Raw genomic sequence first — 27,486 nt, forward strand, 5'->3', positions numbered from 1 at the left:
GTTCAAGTACCACCAACATGTTGAGCATGTATTTGTGTCCTAACTTGACTCTTCTTTATGCAGCTCCTGTTCTGCAGCCTCCTGTATCACCTCCCTCCTGGGGTCTTAGTCTCACACGCATATTCAGGGCCAGGGCATAAGCTGCCTTGGGGCTCACTTCCTCACCTTGCATTTGTGTGGACACCCTTTTTGAAGAGGAAGTCAGGGGGACTGACCTCCTGTTTCTGAATGACTAACTGGATCTTCTTCTCAGTTACTTTATAGAATCACAGAATCATAGAATCATAGAATGGTTAGGGTTGGAAAGGACCTTAAGATCATCAAGTTCCAACCCCCCTGCCATAGGCAGGGACACCTCGCTCTAAACCATATCACCCAAGGCCTTGTCCAACCTGTCCTTGAACACTGCCAGGGATGGAGCATTCACAACCTCCCTGGGCAACCTATTCCAGTGCCTCAGCACCCTAACAGGACTTTCCTCCTTATATCCAATCTAAACTTCCCCTGTTTAAGTTTGAGCCCATTATCCCTTGTCTTTAAAGCATTAGAGAAAGCTGGATAGTAACATTACTGTTCAGCTTTCCAGAACACCTACCCTGAGATGAAGGCCAGCTTAGAAATAATGTAAACTTTCTTTATGTATTTATTAAGCCTATTTCTATCTTACACAAACATTAGACTGGGAATGGTTTCATTGCAAAATGAAAAAAGAAGTGAAACATTAGAAACACTCTCAATACAACCTGAAGTTTTCAGAAATGAAATACTGAAGAACACAAACAACACAAAAGGTATTCATATTTAAGTCTCTAAGGTCTCTTTAGGAAGTTTGCCACTTTTTTTTGTTTTGTTTTTCTTCTTTCTTCTGTTGGCAATGGAATTATTTCATTTTGTGTTGGTGGTTTTGCAATAAAGAATAGGTAGCATATTTTCCTGGCAACCTTGCTTTTCTTAAATGTGGGAAAATACTGTACATTTTTACATTAAGTTGGTTTTCCTCTTCCATGATAATAGAATTAAGACTTGTGAATTTCTGTTGCCTAGCTTTGCTGCTTGAGCTCTGAGATAATATTCTAGTCGCTGCTCAAGAATGATGCTTCTGAGAATACTGTGTGTTCATGTTAATTTAATGCTGGAAAAGAGTTTCTATTAAAAAAAAAAAAAAGCAGCACTCTCTGTAAATCGATACAATTCCACATCATTCAGAGCTCTCACGTAAAGTATTTGAACATGCTTATCACGTCACAGGATTGTAGCTAATATGCCCCAATTACTTGGGCATCTCTTATTGTCCATATTTTGTAGTATGAGTTCTCTTTTTGTCCCTTAAAAAATGTTGAAAGACTAAACTTTGCTATACCGGTCATGAAAATAAAGTTATGGAATAGCTGTTACATATTACATTAAAAAGTGCTATCCTGTACCAATATTTCACAGATTTTTAAATATATTTTTTTTTTGCCAAGGGAAACAAAATCTTTTAAAAAAGACATGAATAACATAGTAAAAATATGGTCTAACCACACACATTCAAGTGTTCACTGAAAAAGCTTTGTTGCCAAATGCAACCAAATTTTGGAGAATTTGGGCTCAAAATGAGTGACAAGAGCATATTGTTCCTACAGTATTGTTTTTTTTTTTTGTTTTGATGTTTTTTAATAATTTAGCCATAAACCAGATAAAACATTTCTAAACAGATTTTGTGAAGAGTTGAATATGTCTTTTAACCTTTTCACACTGAAAATGTCACAACTCAGCCATGGTTTTCTGGGTAGGCACTTTGCTTCCCACAATGCTGAATGCATATCCATATAGATAAAATAAAATGCATCAGAAAAGTTTTATACTGACTTTTAATGGATACAGCATATTGGTATCCACATACTGATAAAAAGAGGAAGGTATGATAGTGAGTTTTCCTACATTGGCTTAAAGCCTCAGTTTTTCAGAGCTCTTATATAAGTAGTTGCATTTCAAATGAAGGTAGAAAGAATTTATAAGGCCAGTTTTATTATTTATCAATCTATCTAAATACTAATATCATAATATTAGTATTAATGTGATGTACTTTACAGGTAGTTATCTTTCCAGCAACCCATTTCCTCAGCCCTTACTTTGTGCACAAACTGGACTGGAAGGAACCACCTGATATTGCTGTAGATGAGTTCATTCTAATGAAGATTTGCTTCTGTGCAGCACAGCAGGCTATTTGCAGGTGGACATCTTTCAAACTAAAATTAAATGTGGTGGTTGGAAGACTGCTTTGAACGTGAAACTAACTGAAATGGTATGAAAAGTTTGATTATACCAAACAAAAGAACTATTTGAAGTAACTTCCTTTTGCACCCTACCTGCTGTTGGACTCTTTAGTACTCTTGGTCCTATAGGTCAAGCCTCTGCTGGCCAAGTTTTTTGACTTGCAGACAACACTGCTTTCTTGATTGGGAATCCTACTGAGCACACACTGCTCATGTAGCAGGTATCCTGGCAGGGCATATGTGCTTTTATATTCTTTGGTACACATGATTGCAAGGGCTGATTGCAGTCTTTAATCTTTTTTTTTTAATTTGAATGATTATATTTTTGAGAGGCATCACTGAAGTTTTACCTTTTATCCTTTAGCTAGCTGTGAGAAAAATTGAGTTGTAAACAGAGAAAATGTGATGTGAAATTCATCAAGAGGCAGTAAACGTAAACTTGATAATGTAATTTAATGTGCTTCTGCATTAGCCATTATTTTCTGAGTATAACTGCAGTTCAGCTCTGAACCCTTACTCATGCAGGTCATTAGCAATGCTGTTAGTGACTGCAATAGGACTAGCAACAAGCCCTCAAAAAGAAAAAGTTAAAACAAATGCCACTGACTCAACAAGAAATTGAAGCTTTTGCAAGCTAAGGATTCTAGAAAATTGCTTCTCTGATGTATCCTTTCAAAAGTTGGAAATTATAATTTTTTTGCCCCTCTGGTGATGATTTTCCATTTGGAAAATTTTGACTCTTCTTCTTTAGCTTATTAATGGAAGCTGAAGTTGTAGAATTATTTTTGTTATTGAACAAACTGGGTTTATGCTTTTTCTGCGACTGATTGTGAAGTATTGGAAAATACAGAACCTTCAAGCTTTTGTGTGCATGGGTTATCATTTAACTGCTGTTATCTTCACCCTTCTGTTAAGGCGGTAGTTGTGAAATTGTTAATCTTCAGATAATGTCCTTAAAAGTGTTTGTGATATACTGATACTTCAACTATTAATTCTTTATGAATAAATATTGATAAATGACTTTCCAAATTTACATTAAATAATTGCAAATAAATAAGAGATCCCCAAAGCATTTCTTAAAACAGTCCAAATTTCAAGGTTATTCAGTAGGAATCGGATAACATTTGAACATATTTTGGAATGCATACATGAAGAGACTTGACTAAACTCTCCTTATTTTTATAGGGTAGTGATTAACTCCACACAGGTCTCCATTAGGCAGGATGTTATCTGACATGTGTAGGAATGAAGGCAGAACTAAAATAGAGGTTTTATGTTAGCAGATGTATGAGGAATGGAATGCATTAGGAAAAAAATATAAAAATGTTTTGTAAAATATAGGTTGACTTTCTGTTATCTGAATCTTATCCTTTGTAATTCTTCTACAGAGTCTTCCAGTATAAAGACAAAATTACTATTGGAGGAAAGGCTTTGAACAAAGATATATGGGAGCCTCTGCCAAGTTTTGGTGTTTCTCCCCCCAGTTAACTCCCAGAATTTGTTTAAATTGTGGACAAAGAGTCAAATTGGGCCATTGATCAAAACATGTGGCAACACTGTCCAAAATGAGAGATGCCAGAATACTGTTAGAGTATAATGTTAATTTAAGAATTTAATTTGGGTTGTATTTACAATAATCTCTGAAATTCATATTGTCTATAAAAATCTATACAAACAAATCCTTAAAACTTGGACATCTCTGCCCCACTCTGTATGTACAGCCCCAGCCCCTTCTGGTTCAGGTACCTGGCAAACTCAAGAAGGCCAGTGAAGAAATTTAATTGCTTTGACATATGTGTTGTTTAGCAATGATACACAGGCTTTGTGATGTGATTGAAGGGAAAAAAAATGTTGGTATCACAAACTGCTCCAAAATCAGCAAAAGAGAAAACGAAGCAATTCCAGCTCTTGGATGAGTAAACTGTCACTTAAGAGCTGCTCTCCTTGCTTAAAACTAATATGAAACAACAAAATGCACAACATTTTCAGCAGCCTAGAACTCTAGAGAATTTGGATTACGCTAATTTGCCTGTTTCTTAATGCTGGTTGTGAAGCACTGGGGACCTGTGTTCTAGCAGAAGAAAACATTTAAATCTCCTTTTCACTTCCAAGAGGTGAATAGTTTTGCTGAGGTGGCTTCGGGTGGCTTTAAACCTAAAAATGCAGAAATACTGTGCTGACATCTTTACTCTCCATGTTCCTTTCAGCCCTTTGGGGCTTATGCCAGGGATGAGATTCATTCAATTGCAAAGACTCTGGTCAGGCGCTTTTTGGCACAAGCTTGGCTCTAGAGAGCTAATGGCTTTTCTGCAAGTTGTTTAGGAAGTCACAGTGGTGCTGCAAGCAGGCCCAGGAAACAAAAGTATTTTGGGATGAAAGACAACATGGAGAAGCATGAGAGCCTGAGGGCTCCTGAGTGTGAGATCATGACTGCTTTACTCTGAGTGTAGTCACATCCGAGGGTACTTGGGCATTTCCAGGGAATGATGGCTATTGCCTGCTTGTGGGAGTAAAGGAAGTAAGAGGTGGAGAGATGAAAATTGGTGCTGGTTGATTGTTCTGCATTCTTACCTGCAGCAAGGCTGTAGGATGGGTTTTTCTTGCCCATCCATTTTTCATTTTGTCTAGGCAAGGCTGACATGCATCTCACAAAGTGTAATGTGCATAGCAAATGAATTCAGGGAATGAGCCTGTGGTGCTAGCATAATTAATTTTCTTGTCATGTTGCATTGCCCAAATTGTAAACAACAGCACAAACAGCTGGTAAATTATTCAGTTTCTCTTGCACATAAGAAAGGTGGAGATAGGATTTTTCCCTGCTTGACTAGCTGTTGCTGCTTCTTCACTATACTCAGATGCTGTTAAAGATTTTCTGCAGGTCAGGAATATTGAAGCGTAACTATTCCAACACAATTCTTATTAATTATGAGTATTTAGATTATAGAATATAGTATTTCCTACTGCTCACCTCCTGAAATTAGTTTAACTCCTTAATTTGCCTCCTGGAAACCACAGACATAAGACTGCAAACTTAAATCTTATTGCTAATTAGACTGCTAAATTTATCTCTGAAAGCGATATAGGTGGCAGCTGCCTGCATGAAATCTGGAGGACAAAGTTTTTTTGTTTATATTTTATTCACCTTATCACTGTAACTTTCTCTTTCAATTTAGACTGATAACATCACCAGTCTGTCTTTTGAAATTTCTGGTTTTATTATACAAGGATTATTAGGCTTCAAGTTAGAATTACTTTTATGTTAAGAAATCTAACCACATACCCTCCTCCCTTCAAAAAAACCCCAAACAAACAAACAAACTCCTTAAAGAAAAAATAACAGACTCCAAATCCATGAAAGCTCCCACAGGGAGAGCGTGAAATATGCCTTTCTATTTATAGTGGCGTTATGCATTTAATTGCCAAGTTCTAACAAACACAAAATATTGACATCCTAGTATTACGCTTTGGCTTTTAACTCTATTTTCCCATAGTATACAATCCTAGTTAGAGACAGTCAATAAACCCTGGACTTTTTCAGCATGTTTCCCTCCAAGTAGACACAAGTTCATAGAAACAAATCTTTCTGTGGCAATGGGTCTATTTTGGCAAAACTTTTATAAAAAGGATATTTTAAATTCTAGCATGGAGGTACTATCCATTTCCTGTGCCTGAATAGTCTCATATTGCCCTCTATTTGTGGTTTTCACTTGGAACTCTAGTGAACTTGGTACTTGGAACTCAACAGCATTTTCTGTGTTGCAGACGAATGCTGAAGTTTGCGTGCTGTGGAGGGAGCCTTTTATTATGGTAGATGCAGGAAACAAATGTTAAAAATTTGCTAAGTAGAGGTCTGGTTTTGCAGGAAGTTTTAATTTTAATAAGGACAAATGCAGGAGAAACCTTCCTACTAATATGAGACTCTTGCTTATCCTTTCATTTTATTACATTGTCAGAATGAGTAGGTGTAAGGGTTGATGTTCTGCAAAATGTGGCAAACCTGAAGTGTTACGAGAAATCTGCTGTAATTTGGTGTATTAATGGCATGGTCCATGTTGGACGTAAGAGTATATTTCTGTAACTGTGTGTTTCCTTCTGCATTTTCTTCACCCTGAAATGAAACCTAAGTACATTTGATTGCTTGCTGTAAACAGCTTATTTGTGGAAAAACATGCCTACAGTTATAAAGCATCAGCATTATGCATTATTCTTCCTTTAAAATCCTGTGAAAAGAACTACCCTCCTGCAATGTTCTGTCACATTTGATTCCCCTGGTTCCCTGCAGACCACAAAATGGAATGGAAAATTCACATCTACATTTGTAAAAGAGCATCCCTGCATCATTTCTAATTCTAGTGCTGCCTGTTCTCACTGTGCAGGTGCCCTGAAGTAGGAGACATGGTTAGGAGCTCTGTGCCGTGCAGTTCTTGACATAAGAGTCTGTGCAGCACACTTACAAGGCCACAATGAAAAGAGCTAGGGAATCTGAGATTTCATTGTCTAAATCTTGAACTCCAAGTGTATTAATCATTTGTTAGAGTTAGTAATCCGTCTCTTTTTGTTGTATTTATACAGCTTCACATATTACTTATATTTTTCCTCTGAAATGTACTTTACCTATGAAAAATTATGGATACTAACAGGTCTAAAAACCCTATTGGTTCGCCAGAATTTATTTTTCATATGATGCTCACAGGTACATATGCTTACTTAGGTCATATTTCTTAAACTATTTTTGTTGTGTGAGGTTAGAAAATGTTTTACGAGATTAGTCTTGTTATATTGTCATGCAGGACCACCATGGAAGTATGTTTGACCTCAATGTTGTGTGTTGATTAGAAAAGTTACAAACACCAGATATTGAGAGGAAGACATATAAAGGCCTATTACAGTCAGTATTGCAGTTTTGGTAAGACACTAAATTCTTTCCTAACATACACAAATAAACTACGTCCAAGGCTGCATTCTTTTTTTTGTGAAAGATCTGGAAAATGAACTCTAATCTTGTGTCTTGAACTGTGGCTTTTTCTGAAGACAATCTCAAACACCTTTTAACCTATATTCATCGTTGTTACAATTTGTGGTGGAAGAAGAATGGGCATCTGCTTTTCATTTCAGTATTTTCATTCTTACGTTAGTAGATCTGTGTTAAATTCTTCCTTTTCACAGGTTCAGTTTCACAAGATTTTTTTCCTTTTTGGTTTCTTTCCTTATCTGTGTCACAGAGTATAATCCTTGCCAATGAAAATAGCATTGAAAACCCATAAAGTACTGAGCCAGTTACAGTGGGAAAGTGAAAAAACTGTTCTAACAGAAAGTATGCCTTAGAAGTGTTCATACAAAAGATGTTAGCTTGTTGGTATATTTGGACATGCTACAGGGAAGTACATAAAGGAGTTAAATATACAGGTTGTGTTTATAAAGCTGTGAAGTTTAATGACATAAATTTTAAGCAGAGATGTCACAGCAGATGGAACCTTATAGGGAGAAGGTACCGTACAAATACTCGTATCAGTACCACCAGCTGTCAATATGTTTTTGGATCTATTTACAGAGTAACTTATCTCCCCAGTTAAGAATAAGCAAATCATTAGGCAGACAAAAGTTTTACTTTAAACAACTATCTAATAAAATTTAACTTATTACACTTGCAATATTTCAGATTATGTCAATAGATTTATGCCAGTCTACCTGCCTAAGATTCAATACAATTTACCTTTCTACATGAAGTCTACTGATTTCTGTGGGCACAATCTAATTAATATGGAAGACATAAAAAACCACAGGCCCTTGCATATAGTAATCCCAGTAGTCTTCTTGCATTCCTAAGACTGCTTTTGAGTAACTAAAAATATCTCACTTTGAATTGCTACCTCTATTCATCTGTACAGCTGAACTCATTCAGATGGTCTCTGTAATGTTGTTCTGCCCCATGCTGTGCTTACTGTCAGCATTCAGTATTAAAGCATTATGTATTTGAAGAATTGTTCTGTGAGAAATTTCTTTGGATTGATCAGGCCATTTTTAATGTGATGGAACATTGAATATTTATGCCTTAAAAAATGCAAACCCTAGATAATGTAATATAGTGGCTATTACAAAACTTGCTCCTTTCAATCTTACAACAGGTGCTCTTTGTTTCAAAGCCATCTTGGTTCCAAATGCAGGCTGGGAAACATGTTCTGTGTAACATGGAAATGCATTGTTGGAAGAAATTTTTAGTCTGGATGGAAAAGGAACAAATGATGAAATGCAGTAGGAAGACAGGGAAAAGGCAAAGCTTGTGCTTCTCTCTTCTTCTCTCAACATGTGTTGCCTGAGGGGGAAAATGGTGGGAATAATGTATGTGTGTGTCTATATGCACGCATGTAAATTAAAAAAAAAAAAGTTTGATGTCTTGTTTGTAACTTATCAAGAACAATTTTTGCAATACTCTCTTCTGTTCCTCAGTATTTATGTTGTTTTGTGTTCAGGTACTCACCCTTAAAATTAATATAGTAGCTTTTACAGTAGTTCTGGAAAAAGAAGAGTGGAATTGGCCAAAGTTCCCTGAAAGTGTTATTGTCCACTTTTATTTGTTGCTCCACTGTAGTTTATCACTCTGTGCATGTGACTTTTGCCTACTTCCTCTATTCTTCCATATATATTGTTCCGTGTGCACAGGATCTATTTTTTTGTATTGCTAGCTCCAAACTGTGTGCATATATCAGACCACTAGATGCTACTAAAAATTCTTTGATGTGAAAGGAAGAAGAGCCCAGGTCCAGAGCATGGTCCAACACAAAAGCAGATGCAACAGTGACACGCTACAGTTTGCATAATCAGCATTATCAAAACTGCTGAAAACAGAGGCAGAGATATGGGTGACGGGGCAGGTGTACTTTGCTGAATGTGAAATGAGAAGAGATCCTTATAAGGGAAAGAAGACACAAACGAATTTTAGAGTAAGTGATTTCTAATGATCTTATCTGCTCAAGTTTTCCACATGCCAGTTTCCAGCACTGTCACTGAAGCACAGTGTATTTGTATTGCAGATAGCTTGTATTTGCAGATAGCTAGCAAATACAAGCTAATACCTGGCTTTCACCCGTCCCCTTCCAAGTAACAGAACTGAAAGGTACTGCTATTAAATTGGTTTGGCAAGTCTGCAAGAAGGTGTTCAAACACTGGCTTTTCTGATCTACTTTTTGTACGATCTTAAAAAATCCCTAGATTCTTTTGCTTCCAAATTCTATAAATGATCTTAATGAATGCATTACTATCAGACAGGAGTACTGTGAAAATGTGAAGTGCAATAAAATACTGAGTATTACAGCTACATGATATGGTACCCTGATTATTTGGTTGGTCTCTCTCTCTTTGTGTTTTTTAACCTAAATCCTTGTTCTTCATTACTTAAGCACTTTGTCCTTGTAGACAATTTTCAAAGCACAATTAAAAGTATTCTTAAGTAATTTGAGCTGAAGTGCTTTTGAGATTCAGTGAGAATCAGTTTTGTTGCTCATCTTTGTATACTTTATCAACAGATATACTCTGGTTTTATGGGTTGGACTTGAAAAACTAACCAAAAAAAAAAAAAGCAAAAGGTAAGTTGGACTCCCTAAACACCAGCCAGTCTTGTGTAGCATTGTTATGTGTGTCTGCTATTCAGAACTATGTAATGTGAACTTTGGTAAATTCAAAATGTTGTGCAGAACATATTTTTCCTTCATGTAGTTTATAAGTTGTTAAGAAATTATGAACAATTTTTGCAGTCATACTGTCTGGGATAGGAGGAATCAATAGAATTTTCAGGAATTGTGCTTTCTGCTTTTTATGGTTTGTCTTTTGTTAGTAGCCTTACAGTACGATAATCAACTTCACACCATTTTGCTTTACTAGAATAAAGCTAGTATCTTTAATTTTAGGCTCTGCTAGAATTTTAAAATAAGATATACAACAGCTGCAGTCAGGAATGCTTTTCACTTTGGTGGCAAATCTAAATACAGTGGTGTTGCAAGCAAATCCATCAGGAGTTCTTGGAGTTCATGCTTCCTGTCAGTATATTTCAATGACACTGTCAGGTCCTAGAGATAAAGGAGATGTACCCTAACAGGCTTTATTTCCAGCCTCTTTGACTAGATACATCTCATTACTTGAGGTAAAAAAGTCCCTATTAACCCAGACCGCATATCTTTTCTTTAAGAATTCACAGGTAATAATGTTTATTATTTCTGTGGTGCAAGTTTGAAGACATCATTCTGTCAGGTCAAATTTTTCGTTCTTCCAAGACTTGAGTATTAGTTCAGTTCCATGTATGCAAAAGAGGTGTTTTTCCAAAACCGAAGGTGAGAAATGCCACCAAGAGAAAAGTTTTCTTTTGCCTGAATGTTGATGCTGAGAACTATTAACATTCATTATTTCTAAGCATAAGTTTTACTTTTAGTATCTCTGATATCTGGTGGAGTTGGTATGACTAGAGATTGTAGTGGGTTGGGGTGGATGGAATGGCACTTACGTAAATGATAAATCAACTGTATCCAAGCCATGGAATCTTGAATACCTGTGACTTTTTATCCAAACTGATAAAGTAGGCTTTCATATTGTTACAGGGTTATCAAATCACATGTAAAATTACAATAACAAGCTTATAAAGTGCCTTTTTATTATGTGCTGAAGAATAAAAAGCTGTCTTCTGGGAATAGTCGGTTGAGAGTTTGGATAATAGTAGTATTATACTGCTGAAATTGTAGTATTCTTGAAGGATGTGATATGGAGTGCCTCAAACATAGCAAAAATTATATTTCACCTAATATTTGACAGAGAATGAAGAGCTGTAATGGTAAGGTAGCTTTGACACAGATAATTGAGTTTATTCTTCTTGTGCACAGGAATCTAAATTAACAAGTTGCGTGTGTTACAGTGCATGTATACGCATCACAGAAGGGCACACAAAGATAAATTAGTAAGGATAGAAGTGAATTTGCTGGAAATTAAATTAACAAAATGTGAAAGATAACTGCAAAATAAGAGTATTTTATTGGATTATGCATAAACTAATAGCTTGCCCTAAACAATTCCACTCGGAGAAAGAGCAAAAGGAACTACAAAAATATGAAAGAATAGATGGTTAAATAAAAAGAAGAAAACAAACAATGGAGTCTTGAATTAGTCTCCAAAATGTAGACCATTGATTAGATACACTAACTGTCATGAAAATAAATATGTGGACATAGACTGAAGGAGGATAAATGATATGGAATCTGAGCATATGAGGAACAAAAAGAATTCCAGCTATGCGGTCAGTCTGGTCTAAAGGAAAGTGTGTTGATTATATTTATTTTTTTTACCCTTATCTGGCTGGAAAAAAAAGATATTTTATCAATATAGCAACTAAAAGCACCAGAATTTGCATCCTAGTATGATGCATAAAATTCAATAAAAATTTCACATAAAAAGGGTTGCCTAAGGAACTGTGCAGCCTACTGGCTATTGATCAGTTTATCTCATTTCAGAGCACTCAAAGGATTGCTTAAAAGTGAGGAAAACTAAAGCTGTGTATTTGTATGGTGGCTGAAGGCAGAGAGGAACAGTCATTGATCCCTTGTACAGTTTATGAATATTTCATATAGGATTCAACGATGAAGTATTAAAAGAAGGTGTTTGTAAAAGAAGAAATAATTGTACTGCTAAACAACCAGAAAATAGAGTTAGTTTGAAAGGGTCTCTTCTTCTGGGCTGCAAACTTAGCTGATGCAGGCTATACTGTTGATCTAAGTTTTTTTCTAGAAAATATGAGCTGATGTAAGTCAACATTTTGATTATGAAATTAGAATGATATGAAATTCATCTAGGATTAAAACCTGGATAAATTTCATTCAGGAATCACTGTCAGGGGGCTGCCCTGTTGGTTCTTACAGGCTGTGATACTTGATGTTATTTTCACCGTAGTTAATAGAAAGTAATTGTTACAACTTGCATGTGACACAAGTGAGCAATCAAAAAATGCAACAGGATGATGTGAAGTCATATGTCCAGAACTGAGGCTTTTAGTGGGTTGCAGTGAAAAGAAGGACTTACACAATAATTAGCCATAGAAACAGAGGGCTTTTCCAGTAGGAACTGAGGTCATCCTTCATGACTCTCTTCGTACCTGGAGCACTGTGTCAAATCCTGGGGTGATAATTCCAGGAGTATCTCAAAAGGGAATGTCCATCTAATGGGGGAAAAGGACTAGATTTGTTTCACAAAAATCAAGTAGTTCAGTTTAGCAAATCACTCTGAAACTTTCACCTAACGCTCTTCTCCCCCTCCTCTTTTTTTCTTTCACTTTAATAGAGAAGATAACATATCACTCTTAACAATGTGTGGGTTGAGGTTGATCTTCTACTGCTGGCAATATTGAAATAAGAATTTTTTTTTTTCTTAATGGTGAATGTTAGCCTAAATGTCACCAAACTATGTTTCTGTATTCAAACTCTCATTTATGTTATCTGGGAGAGCAAACTGTGCACTAACAGTGGTACACTCTGTCTTTTATATCGATGTGAGCCACCCCAATATCAAAACCAGCAACTCATTTCGTCTAAACAAAATCAGGTTCAGAATTATGCCTAAAGGGGAAATCCCATAAGTAAGAAACAGCTAGCTTTTGTCTTTTTGTCAACAAAACGTATAAAAATGCCCTTTCTTTTGACTTCATGGAGTCAAGTTAATACAATTCTGTTTGTACTCTTGTTTCTATGGAAACAGTCAGTCTAATTTTAGGGAATACTCTTCACTCCTACCATTCAGTTAAGCTTTACATAAATCTATGTAGTACTACTGGTGTCTGTTGCACTGTCATGAAGGAAGCTCAAAATGCAGTTGGAGAAAATGTACACTTTGGATATGGAGGATGCAAGTGAAGTTTTCCAAAAAGAAAAAAAAGAAACCACAAATTAAAACAAAGAAACACAACAAATCAAATAAACAAGAAATCCAAGCTGTATGAAGAAGCTCTGTTTGATTAAATGTGCTGTCACTGGATTTGTGTGAAATAGTATTAAAAGGAGACTCTAGCAAGAAGTGGATCTCATGTAACTCAGACATGTAGGAGACCTCTGCCTTCTGGATTTTTAATTTTGAAACAATTAAAATATACAGTGTCACATGCACATATGGAAATGAAACAGAAAGGCAAATTGGAAGAGAAAGGAGCAAGATCTCTGCTTCTGCCAACATTGAAAAAGGGACTGTCAACATAAAGGGGTTGTCAAAATTTGCTTAGGATATTGATGCTTCCAAAGGTTAGGGAGATGTGAGAGAGGTTTAAAAATTCCATCTCTAAGAATGGCTGTGTCCCAGGATTTAGGTCAAATTAACAGCTCTACAAATACTTCTGCATGCTTTAGCACAACTGATGATATTCAGGACACAGCATTAGGGAATGTGTGGAAAGTGTCTATAGCGTCAGGTACTTCATATTGACATCAAAACATCTGTATGATTGAATCTAATAGGAATAGATATAATCTGCACAAAATTATATTCACAGAGATTCAGTGCCATGAAGAGTAACTAAGCCAATTAGGGAATCTGAAAACAGTAGGGGGCCTGAAGAAATTATTGTGTGCATATCCACTTGTTTTTGATTTGTGGCCGAACCGAAAACAACTCTCAGCAACCCTGAGTGTACTTATGTAGGTTGACTTATCTCAGGCAGTAAACAAATGCTCATCTATACACTGCATGTCTGTTTGTAAATATGTTAACAAAGCTCCTTCAATTACTTCTCTAACAACAGTCAAAAACTGTAGAACATAAAAACAGACAATGTATCATTAATTATTACATGCTTAACCTAATAACATTGTAGACTTAGCTGTGCTTTTTCTCTCTCTTGTTCCCCTATTTTTAATTATATTATCAAGTATGAGGAATTTTTATGACTGATTTTTTTTGGTTCTATTTTCTCTTGGCTTTGGTCTTGGAATGCTATTCTAGATGTATGAATATTTATGAATGGCAAATGTATCATATGGAAAATATCATTATAGAACATGCAGATGGAAAAGGATCTTCACAGGAAAAGTATTCATGCTGCTGTGCTTAAATTTGCTAATAAGGAATCTGGGATAACTTTTACAATACACTTTGGAGAGTTAACATAGATCCCAAAATACATGCAGTGAATTATTCTTTCCTTGAATTGATGTGAACGTAGTGGCTCATTTAGATGTACATTTAATAAGCTGTAGTATTAAAATATTCTAGCTAGAGATTCATTTACTGTTAACATTTTAAGGTGGGAATATGGGAAGCTTCTCATCCTTAGAAGTAACTTGGTCACTTGGAAGAGTAGTTCCCATTTAACAGGACTCTGGAGTGTTTAAAATGTCGTAACATGTTTTTCAAAATACTTTGAGAGAAATGCGATCGTCTCTTCTTGTAGGAGCAGACATTAAATTTTCTAAAAGATAAAATTATCTCAAAACATTAACTGTTTAGAATTTAATCTACTCCTTACACTGAATAGGGGTTTTATATGTAACTGCAGTGTATTCCAAATTGTCATAATGAGCCCTGTCATACCCAGCTTAGAGATTTATCTGGTTTATACAGTGACATGAAGTAGCATTTATGCTCTGACCACTGTAGTGTCTTTAACTCTACATTAAGTCAATCTATATTAAATTGCTTCTAGAACTGTCAAATAATTGTTTCTAAAAAATAATGTTCAACAGTTGTTCTGTTTCTAGTTTTCTGGTGGCCATGAGGCTTTTCCTTCTTTCTGCTCATGCTCTAGCAAAAACAATATTTTCTATACATGTCAGCAGACATGTTGGAGTGTTTTAATTCGTGACTTGTGAAATACATCTTGTTAGAAGCAGGAAAAGCTACCCCCAGAAGAGTACAGTTGGTGGCAATGCAAGAAAGACAAAGGAACTGGCAGCAGAACAACACACTGCTGGGAAAGCATCTGTGCTTTAAAAAATAGTGTGGGGAGGGACGAGAGAGCCATGTGTGAGGTAGAAGCTGTGGCTCCTGACTTATATGAGATCAAAATAATAAATTAAAACACTTGTAACAATTTTAATTCATTTATTCAGTGCTACTGCTTCCTATTTTGACAGGGTTAGTAGGAACTTCTTCTTTATAGAGGCTGCCAGAAATGTACTCTGGCCTGGATGCTTAGAGAAATCTGCAGAACACATGCTGAAAAGCCTAACTTGTGTCCTGACCTACCCTGTGTTGCCTTATGTTGCTCTTCTGACCAGTCCCCTTAAGTCATAACCATCTCTGAAGTATATATAACTCTCAGCAAGAGGTAGCTGGATGTTTGATCTGCTCGGGTGCCTTTGTTCCTTTTGATGTTTCCTGACAACACGCAAGGAGGCTGCTTCCTCTAAAATGATGTCTTTTCTAAAAGAAGCAGAACTTTACTTTTTGTCATAAACTTGTATGTGTGGTGGGTTACCATGGGATAGGGCTTACATAGCTTTACAAGCTCTTGGTTTCCCAAAGAGCACCTTGCTAGATAAAGCTCTGGAAAGAGCCTTAATTCTTCTCTGATGGCTGTGATTATAGTCTCAAGCACTGTGGTAACAGTACATTGAAGGAAAATTTTCTTTAGCATCCCAGATATGAAAAACCTAACATGGGGTGGCCCCATTTGCAATGTCAGTTTTACTAGTAAAAGCAGAAATGGAAACCATTATGGAAGGCAGAAAAGGGCCTGATGTTTTTAATCTGTCATACAGAGATGTCCCATGGAAAGGCTATTTCACGACTTCCACCCACTCTTAGGGCATTAGTTTCACTTTGAGAAAACATGATTTGCTTCAAAATCATTAGCTGTATAGCTAAGTCTAACTTGTTCTGTATTTTTTCTATTTTGAGGAACTCCCCACTGTTTAATTGTGTATCTTTATTTTGAGAATAGACTGGAAAGTAACTTGTCAAGACTAACTGGCTGAATTTCTCAGTAACTGAAAAGGAGCATTGCAAAAGGAATGGATTATTTGTAAGGTGTAGGTATGTGACTGAATGTGGTAACATCACAGCAACAGAACAACTCAGTGATCTTTCTTTAGCTACAACAGAAAATGTAAGTGTAATAACTAATATGTTTACTCAGCTTTGATGCTGTATCTTAGGAATACATAATAATTTAAATTTGTTCCATGTATGGTTAAATCCTTATGGTTCTATGTGTAACAAACATAAGCTAACCTATAAGTATAAGCAAATTAATAATTTAGGTGAAACCTAGTTGTTAATATAATTTTTCAGAGAAAAAAAAAAGGTGAAACCTGGTGATAATTTAAGTTTGTAGGCTTTGTTTGGCTTTAGTAGCATGAAATTGGTGTCTGGTCAGAACTGAATTCAGGAGATTTTCCTCTTATGAAAGAAAGTGAAAATAGCCTTTTAATTTCTTTTTACACCCCCCCCCCCAATTTATTCTATTACCTTTTATTATTTTATGCAAAAAAATCCACATTTCCTGCATATTCTTATACCTAGAAATAGTAAATTTAGAGAAAAATTAAAGGCCCAAATCTATATCATAAAGGCAACTTTTCTTGTTTGTCCAACAAGTGCATGGTTAAATTCAGTTATGTCATTTATGTGTAAAAATATTAGACCATTTCACTTTACTATATTTCCCCAATAAATTGTGCTTCACATTTCACCATATTCTTAATGTTTTCAGAGGAGTACTACAATAAATTTTACTTAAAGAAACACTGTGTACCAAGCTCAGAAAGCATGAAATGGAATAGCATTAGAGTAGACAAGAATGCCTAGCATCAAATGATACTATCATTCTCTTAGCGGCATGGTTCGCAGTCGTTCTTGGCTGGCTTATAGACCTAAGAGTATTTTTGTGTTAGCTGAAGAATTTCTTACTGAAGTCTGTTAACAATCAGGAAAACTGTTTGCAGTGCAAGCATCTTACCATGTTTGCAATACATCAGAATATCCTGATAGATTTTCAGTTGCCATCAAAGAAAAAAAGTAGCTCTTATGAAGCCATATATTTGCTGTGAATCTCTCAGATTAGAATGGGACAGTTTATAAACTTACAGAAATAAGAGACAGGAGAAGGCTGGTTTGTTCCTTACATGGGAAATTTGAACACAGCGTAGCAGGTCTGAATAGCTTGTTATTATTTTCTTTGCAATTATTAACAGGAATGTAAAAATGAAATATTTACAATACCTTTCCAAAGAACAGAATGATGGGTTATTATTTTAACTGTTTGCATTGTCACTAAGCACTCATCATAACACTCAAAGAATTCATGGGCTGATGGCACAGACCCACAGGTTCTCTATGAGGCCTCCAGCCTTGGTATTAAATGTAATGTAAATATGTCCAGCATTGACATTTTAAGCTACATAACTGATGAACTGTAACTCAGAACACATCCTGTCTTTTTCTTCTAGGGGTACTAAGAGTTATCTATGTGTCTGAGAAATATTTTAGGGTAATATCCTTTTACCTGAACATGGGCTGGTATTTCGAAGACTGAAGTGTTGCTATCTGTGCTGCCCTTGCCCTGTACATACTCAGATAAATAATATACATGCAAGTTATTATGTCATTATAATTTAAAAGACTTTCCTCTAAAAGAAAATGATGGGTGCCATCTTTCAAGCTACTGTCTGTCTGTTAAAACAAAAGATTTTAATACATGTATTTCTCCTCTTTACAGGTAAATAAACACATACTAAAAAGTAACAAATTAATAGAGTGCCATGTGATAAACAAGGACAGCCATAGTAACTGTGGGGTCCCTTATAGCTAATTTTCCAGCAAGATTTGCTTTTAGCTAGAAGGATGACATTCTGCTTTCATCCCAGTTGTCCTGTTGCTACAGGGATGTTTTGCATATGTTGTGTGGAAAGCTGACATGTAGAGAGGCCAGCTTCTACATTGTCTTTCAGCTATTTTAACTGTGGAGAAAACAAATGAGGTTTTAATCCTTTAAACTGTTCATTGGAAAGTGACAGTGTGCATTAAGTAGGTAAAAGAGTCGGTTTTGGGTTTGGGTTTGGATTTTTTTCTTTTAATAATGGCAATAAGGAAGTTGATTTTGGGGAGTCTATCATTTAAAGTATTTTGAAAGCTGACATTCCAGTTCCCTGGATAAATCAAATAGAACTGACTGACAATGTGTTACAGAAATCATTCAAGAATCCTATTGCATGCTGAAGTGAGTGTATGTGATCTATATTTACCACATAGGAAGAGAAATATGCACACATTTAGATAATTTGTGTCTCTGTTATGAACATCTAACAGCTTGATTTCATATTTCTAAAGGTGATTTCTGCCCTTGTAACCATTTCCATTGTGAAGTGGGCTGGTTTCCAAGTTGTTGGACAATTTCATCCAAGAGTATAACGTTCTAATCCTCTTAATTTGCTTTTGAGAATAGAGAAACTATTTCATATAATTTTTTTTTCTTTATTTCAGAAGACTAGTTTAGCTAAGAAAATACTTCTCACTGGATAGGCCTTAGTGCATTGAGCTAGACAATGCAAAGTGCTGTCCCTGAGTGACCAGCCAGACATAGACATTAGGGTGAGGTTCTACTATAGTCCTCAGAAACGCACTTCACTTCCAAAGCCCAATGTCAAAATGAGTCAGAAAGAAGCAAAAATATTTTCAGGGTTTATTTTGAATGAAATATTGGAGAACTCTAAATGTATGAATTTGGCTATTAAAGTATTTAGAAAAATGTTGAAATAAGATTTCTTAAAGTATTTTTTGAAGGAAACTGAAATCTGCATCTGAGGAAAAAGTCACTGAAAAAAAAAAACAAAAATTTCTGGGTTTTTTTGTTGTTTTTTTTTTTTTTTCTGTCTGTTATAGCATCTATGTCCAGAGCTTTCACTGCACTTCCATATAACCATAGCTAAACTAATCTGTGTTAAGGTTTCTACTTTAGCTCTCTCCTGGTCATCACAGCACATGGAAGCTCTACTGGGATGTCCTTAAGAGAACTCTTGGAAACACTGTGATTACTGTGCCTGTTCTATTAGCAGGAGAAACAAAGAGAAAATTTCTTTAACTTAAAGTTTTAGCATGCTACTAATGGTTCTAAATTAGAGATTGTGATTTCTTAATTCTTAGTGGAAAGTCAATATGGGTATCTTTTACTTAATAAAAATATTAGTTCTGTTAAATTACATTTTTAAAATCTGCAGTCAGTTATATAAAAGATAACATTGAGATCTGCAAACTAGATGTACTTTGTTCTAAAGCCAGGCTATAGATATTATGTTGTGTTACACTGAAAGTCATCTCAATACTTATCTCTTATTCCATGCTCTCATACAGTTAAGAACAGAGTTTGTCCCTTTTTGAAGTAAAACCCTATGTAAAGATAGAAAGCAAAACACTTAGTTGCCTGAAGTCCTAGTAGTTTAGGGTTTCTTAGTCGGTTTTGGTTTTGTGGATTTTGATTTTGCTCCCCCTACACACTTTCATGAGTTGAGTCTCATTTAGACAAGGAAAAAACTCAACTTCAGTAGTGTTAACATCGTGAAAAATAGATTAAGGTTGCAGAATGAAATGCGATATGAAGCAAAAGGGGAAAAAATAGTTTTAACAGATTCCCTTTATGAAAGATAAATTAGCTTGAAAGAGAAATTCTTATCAGGGAGGTATCTGTGATATTTTCCCACAGAAATCACAAGTGATGTCTATGAGTACTATGTAGGTGCAGTGATAGTTTACAACTGAAGTAAGATTTCTTTGTATTTGACAAGGCTGGGACCAACTGAGAAGATTTTAGGTTCTGGTTTCAGGTTGTGTGTAAGTTTACATGCATTTATGCATGGGAGAGACAAACATTAGTGGGTTTTAAACTATGCATTCACATTTTTGGTTATAACTGAAAAAATCACAGTAGCCTAGGATCCTATACACTTCACTAAGCTAATTTTAAGCTAATTATTTTATTTGTTCAGTTACAAAAAATGGAAATGCTCATAAAAAATCATTCCTGTTCACACATTCCACTTGTTTCAATACAGGAACATGCAGGCATATTTCTGTAGGTAAAGAAAATTTTCTTGCTACAAGAGTAGCAGAATCTTGTCTGATACAAGATGAACAAATTTCACCATTTCCTATTGCCAGCATGTTGAGACGTGTAAATATCTAAATTATGGTTTGTGTATATGTATCGTCTAAGAATACCTCATATGTTTGCTAGAACAGGAATGAAATGGGGGAAAAAATAATTTTAGGATACTATATTATAAATAATTCTTTTCTCTAAAGGGTCAAAAACCTTTGCAAAATGTTTCAAGGAAAGAATTTTCCAGAAGAAAGCCAGCTGCATTCCTATTTGATGAGACTGAAGAAAAATGATGTAGTGCTGATTCTACACATTTATGGAGGAGGAAAAGCAGAAATCCTCTTTACTGTATTTTCTGAAAGCTTGAGAAAAGGCTAATGGGGCTCTCAGCTAGTTTTGGTTGAGTCAAAGGCCTTCGGAAATGGACTGGAGACAGAAATGTGGGCTTGTCACTTGTTGGTAATAAATTAAAAAATAAAAAAAGGGAGAAGGATCCCTTCTTTACCAAATATGTGTGTTGACGTGAATCCTGCTGTTCATCTTCACAGCAGGCCACATTATATCATTAACATACTTCTCATCAGCCAGTGGGTTTTACAGATGAAGAACAGATTTATTTCTTTTTCTCTGAAAAGAGTGGTTGAGCAGAGATTTAAACATACACAAAACCCTTATTTTTGTTTGCTAATGTAAACAAAGAAGGAAAGAAGAGGGGCAATGCAGGGCTGTTAGAGTCAGCATTTTACATTAAATCACTCTCCCTCTGCTTCACTCCCTGCAGCTCTCTGACACCCCTGCTGACAATAAGCATTTCCCAAAGTCAGTCTATCAAAACATTTGGTATCTGCAACAGCACTATCAGTGCTGAGATACATATGTGCAGTCAGTTTTAAACAAAGCTGCATGCCTCAGCCCTGTAGAGCCAAAAGGTGCAGTGGATGCATTCAGGTTGTGCTCCAAAGGCTCTCCAGCACTGGAAAGTGATGTTCTGCAGCTGCGGCTGCAAAGAGAAAATGTGCAAAAGGCCTATCTGAGCTAGCCCAAAGTGGGCTGCTTCACATGCCCCTGCCAACAAGTGACGGTGGCAGCTTGGTGTTCGGTGCTGTAACGAAGCTGGCGGGTCTGTTCAGTACTCTCTCGTGTGACAGTTTGTTCTGCAATTTAGGCTGCAGCATTGCAGTGCTGGGTTATCTGAGTTAGACTAAGTATATTCTGCTGCAGTTGCACCTCTGTTCTGTATACCTGCGTGCTTTGTTTGTTGTTGAAAATAATATCATGATGTCTTGTACTTTAAATATGGGGCTAAAATTACAGAAGCGAACTTCACTTGTTCCTTGGGAGAATCAGTGGATCTTGTCTCAAAATACTTTTTGTTGTTGTTTGTTTTGGGTTTTTTTTTTCTTAATCAAGTGAATGAATAAAAAGAATAAAAAAGCCCTAGTGTTAATTTGAAAGCTGTATGCAATAACTAAAGTAAGGAAGTCCATAGGGTTTCTCCATGGGGTAAACTTTTATGAAAGTCAACAGCAGATTTGTCTGGAAAATAAGTGAATAGGAAATTCAGGTTTTGACCAAAGCAATGTTATTAATAATATTATTACTAATAATATTATTAATTGTCACAAGCCTTTTTAACATAGTCTTTAAGTGAATGTCTACTTACTAGTTTTGAACTTCTATTGTGCATTTCCATGTTCTGGAATTATTTTCTACATGTGGTTGCTACCTGCATTCATTTGCCTTAAAATGATCAGAGTAGGTAACTGGAGTTCATGCAAGAGAGATACAGGCCCCAAAGAGCACTGGGGACTTTTTTGTTCTGCTGAAGCAGAGGGGCTCTGTGTTCTGACACATAACTCTTGCCTTTCTTTCATAAATGTATGTGCGCAAGAAAGATATGAGAATTGCCTTAATTACTCATAATTTGTATCTTGGAAGAATTTAATATCTTGCTGCAAACATCAGAATTTGGGGAAAGAAGGAAAGCTTTTGCTTTCCCTCTCTTTTTTCCCTTTTCCCCTATTTTTTCTCTTTTTTTTCTTTTTTTTTTAGCTATTTCAAACATTCATCCTTCATCTCATCAATTAAAACTCTTCAGGAAATACCCTGAATTTGCTCTCTGTTGGAGAAATCATCAGAGTGTGTTCATATTAAATGAAGATTAGAATTTTACACCTGACTGAATATGAGAATAAATTCACTATTCATATGAACTAGCTATGATTTTCCTAAACTGATTTTACAGAAACTGATTCTAAACCTACACAATAATGTTCATCTCTCCATAGAGTTGTACTGATAAATAATTTAGAAGGAAAATCTTAAAAGGTATTTAACATCAACACTAACATCTTTCTTGTATGCATAATAAAAAAAAGCAATAAAAAAGAAAAATAGTGAAAGAAAAGGTATGTTTATAAGTTAGGTTGAGCAGATTCATTGCACAGATTTTAGAAAAAAAGAATTCTAAGCTTTGAATTACCCACTATTCTCTTAATTCTGCTCCAGCTGAAGTCAGTGAATCTAATTGAACTGCCAGTGTAATTAGGGGGAGGTGAATTAAGCCTGTCTGCTGGGAGCTCTAGCTGGCAAAGGGAAATGTGATGTACAAGCAGAGTAAGAGCTCAGGAAAAGTTTTTCTGTGACAGTCTTCAGAATCTGTGATCTACTGTTTCAATAGTGGAAGAGAGAGACCACTTTTAAAGGGTGGCAGAGTGTGTCTTAGTAAATGGGGAAATAATGTAATAGTATATGCCATCAAAGTAATCAGATAATTTAAATTAAGTACTCAGTACCTGCTGATCTGGAAGGTGAGAAATTGAGAGCTTCAGAGTAAGAGCAAGGATAACGGGTGCATAAAGACTATTATTGCTGTGCTGGTTGGTGTATTTGTCCTAAGGAAAGCTGCTGACTGCTCTGGACTGTGCGTTAGAATATGGTCTTCTTACCAGTGGCGATGAGGGGCCTACAAGCTCAGCCTGAGCTTGGAGGATAGAATTCATGTGTAAATATAAGCCTTTTAACAAAGGCCCTTGCTTGCTTCAGGCTCTTTCTGATACATGATTTCTTCTGGTATTTTTTTTCTTGATATTTAGCACTTTTGTTGCTGGCTACCAGTCTGAGAGAAACAGACAACTGAACGGGCTGTGAAGAGCTTGCTGTTTCTCTGCCTTCACTTCTAACACCTTTTTGTTGTTTGTTTTTCTTGCTGTTTCTTTACCTCATGTTATTGAGAGGGATCAGGAATATATTTACCTTCTCTTCCCCTCTATCACTGACGGATTTGTTTAGTTATAGAGAGAAATATATTTGAAAAAAATATATATTTTAATGACTAGTAACAGTAAAGAACATACAAAGCAATAGGAATAAATGATTAGGAATTTCAATTACCTTGCATTTTTTTGCGTGTCTAGTATTAAAAAAGTATTCTGCATCTCTGTGAATCAATTACTAAAACCCCAGAAGAAAGGAACTACTAAAGCTCCAGAACAGAGGCATATTAGAACACCAGTGTTTGCTATTTATTTTTGCACAATTGCAAAAGAATAGGCATTTCAGACAGTCAAAGAATACATGCCATTGATTTACCTTTCCTTCTTAACTTTTTCACCCATATTCTTACTCACTTTTCTTCCCCCTCTAGGTCAGTTAAAGGGGTTGAAGTGCTTTTTATTGAATAAGACTCTCCTCCAGTAGATGCTATCCCTTAATTGAAACAGAAGGCTTGTTCTTCCATGTGAGTATGGCAGAATCCTTGTGTGTGGCTTTTTTTTTAACCGCTAGCTTTGTCATATTCTGACTCACAAATCACTGAAGTGGGGGAAAGGGAGAAAGAAATGGGTTGATAGTTTTCCTTACCTAGTGCATCATGAATCTGGCTTTCTGATACTGAAAATATGGGTGCTCCTTGGGAATTGTTCTGCTCCTCATTAGGACTTGGTCATGTCCAGTTATAAAGACATCATTTCTGCTCTTTGGACCTATATGTTCTGATGGTCTGAATCATATTTCTCCACTGATACCTCATTGTTTTGACTAGGGGAATGAGTAATGCTGTCATCCTAGTTAGCTAGGGAAGAAGCTTAGATCTGATATTCAGCTTCTGACACCTGATCATATAAATCAGTTCAGAACAACTGAGATACTGCCTGCTGGGCCAGGGCTGCACGAACTGCTCCTATTTAAAGAAGATACCCAGTACATCTAGCATACGGGTGGTAGCATCCGAACTGGCAGTCAGTCAAGTGATCTTTTCTAGGAAAAGCGGTTCCAGGTACCTGAAACCAGCACACCTACATTCTTTTTAGCTTTTATTGTGCATAAAATGAGAGTGAAAAGTTCCACTAAAGCTGTAAAGTTAAAGCAGGTCACATGGGATTGCTTCTTTTGTGTGTGTGTGAGCTAAACGCTAACCCCTTCATGGTGTTAATCTTCTAAAGATACAGCAAGTGGGTCTGATGTTTAGGCTGTGCTGGCATCTAGTACCACAGTTGCTGTAAGAAGTTAACAAAGTGGCCTTAGCTGGTGCCAGTTTTCCCAGACATAGTTTGCTTTGTAACATTAGCAGGGTTGTTAGGCACATACATTGATAATTTAGCTAACACCATGTACTCCGTATGGTGAAAGTAGTAATAATAAAAAAACCCAAACCTGTAAAACCTGTAGGGGTGGATTTTCTAGGGTTTTGCTTTAATTACTTTTTCTTTTCCTTTTTTCCTTTTTTTTTTAGTCCTGTTGGAGTACAAGAATGCTGTAGGTCTTACAACGTGCTACCTAATGTCCTGAACAAAACAAAAAGGTTGTTAATGAACTTACATAGGTCCAACTGATTATTCTAGTGTTAATTAGACCTCCACTTTCTCATATACTAATTCCATGGTCAAATTGGGCAATTCAACTCCTTGAACCTCTGATTTGCAAATTTGAGCAACCTAGATTTAAGTAGCTGAATATGACACCTGTAGCTGCAGATGGATGCAGCTGTGGAAATAATAAGCATACTCAAAAAAATCCTCCAATCATCATTATTCCAAGTTGTTCTGATGTAAAGGGGGGAATATGGTAGCTTGCCATTTAGATCTACTTTTTCATTTTTTGAAAAAAAGAAACCAAACCCAAAGACAACTTAAAGCCTAAAAAAGATCCCCAACACACCCAAAACCCCAAAAGCCAAACACTAGTTACAATAGAATGGGAGAAAAGCAGATAAAAAAACAGGTAGTGTTGGAGGGAATAATTAAGGCTCTAGCCTGTCTTCATACAAGAGTAGCTGCAGAAGAGGTATTTGGTCTGATGTTCTCTCTGAAGACTGAACTGTGGCATCTCAAAGAAAGACTTGCACAACTTCTAGAAATTTTTCTGTCCCAGGTGCTTTGAAATACAGGTGGCATGTAAATATTTTGGTATTTTGTCTGCTAGGAAACAAAAATTATTAATATGTCTATTGATGGGGAGCCATTGTTCAATTTGTCTGTTGGCACACACTCTCTGTGACACCCAGAGCATGTAGCGTTTGTCTGATGAACTCTGCTGTTAAAAATGTGTTGAAGACAAGCTCCAGGTAGATACAGAAAGTATTTTTGTTAATATATTAGCTAGAGGAAGGTGCTTATGAAATTAAAGCTGCATAGTGTCTGCCAGTGTACTGCTAATCTGTAGATACCTGAACAAGAAAGTGATGACAGTATTAAGTAGGCTTCACCTTAAATCTAACTGAATAGGGCAAGAAGAGCGGAGAAGGTATATGACAGGAGCTGTAGGTGCTCCAAGCCCCTAATCTGTTCTTGATACAATTAGGAATACACAGGCATAAGAGAAATGGCAGGTGTAAGGAGGCACAGAAGATGGTAGGGAAAGAGGGATAAGCTCTTTTTAGGAGCTGGATCTTTAATGTGGCAGTGAATGTCCTATTTCTTCAAAAGAGGGACAGAAATTACAATGAGAGGTCAGACTTTGGAAGGGAAAGGGACAGAAATAAGGCAAGAGACACTTGCTGCCCTCTCCTATTTCCCAAAAGTGCTATTTGCTCCCTAGAGTGTGGGGGGTCTTCAAGGCTTCCCACTTCTCCCCATCAGAGCCTATTCTGCAGAGCACCCTTGAGGTGGGAAAAATCAGCTGTGCTGCCAAATAAAGAAGTGCTAAGTGGGCTTGCAGGAGCCCACTGCTGCTGCCCAGTTCATTCCAGCTCATGACCAGAGAGACCTACTCAGTGACTACTCCTACTACATCTGAGAGTAAGAAGGGTTTTTCAGGAGGGCACTTGTGCTAAAAACAGGATTTTGTGCTATATTTTATGTATGTAACTTTGAACTTTGCAAAATGTAATAATCAATTCAGCAAAGTATTTAAAAATTCTAGGACCACGTCAATTATCTATTCTGCTAACAGAATCTATTAAATGGGCATTGCAGGTATCCTTAAAGCTACAAGTGCTATGCTTCAGTCAAGACAGAGCAGAAGTGAAATTCAGGCCTAAATAAGGTAAGGCATCACTGTTTAGCTTGTATGTAACATTATAAGTTTATGTTAATGTTGAACCATATGCTTACAAGCCAATTCTTAAATAAGCAAGGGCTCTATTAATTACACATACCTTTTTGAGATAATGTTTTAGTTAAACTGTCATTTCTTTTTTGTCCTTAAAATAAAATGGGATGTTAGGAAATAAAGTAGAAGATAAAAACGTTGTTAATTATTTCAGTAGTGAACTTCTGCAAATCATCTTTCAGCATTTGCCAGACAGAGCCTGAGGTAAAAATTAAGGCCTTGCTTTTAAGGATATTTATATACGCATATGCCTCAACTGTACTTATTGTCCTGTTAAAGTGATTTAAAACTTGTAAGAAAGATACTTTACATCTTGGAAGACTTTGTTTCCTACTCCTGAAAGGCTGAAGTACCTTCCACATTAGTAGAACACCTATCTGGTGTGACAAGGGATGCTTGCAAGCTTTCAACCAGCTATTCTTACTGTATTTTCAGGCAGCAAGAAGCATTTAAATAGCATCAGTGTGGGGCATGTGATTTGCTCCCCATAGTTTTTCAATTTCTAAGGGTCTCTGGAGTGAGTTAATAAGGCTGTTGCTGTATTACAGTGTTTCTGAAATTTTTTTTAATGAAAATTCATGATAATGCACTGTTCTGTGTTGAAAGTGAAGTAAGTGTATCAAGTAA

Source organism: Neopsephotus bourkii, unplaced genomic scaffold (assembly GCF_033783945.1).
Source record: "Neopsephotus bourkii isolate Nb327-2 ecotype Australia unplaced genomic scaffold, CSIRO-AGI_Nbou_v1 NB_1279, whole genome shotgun sequence".
NCBI lineage: Eukaryota > Metazoa > Chordata > Aves > Psittaciformes > Psittacidae > Neopsephotus > Neopsephotus bourkii.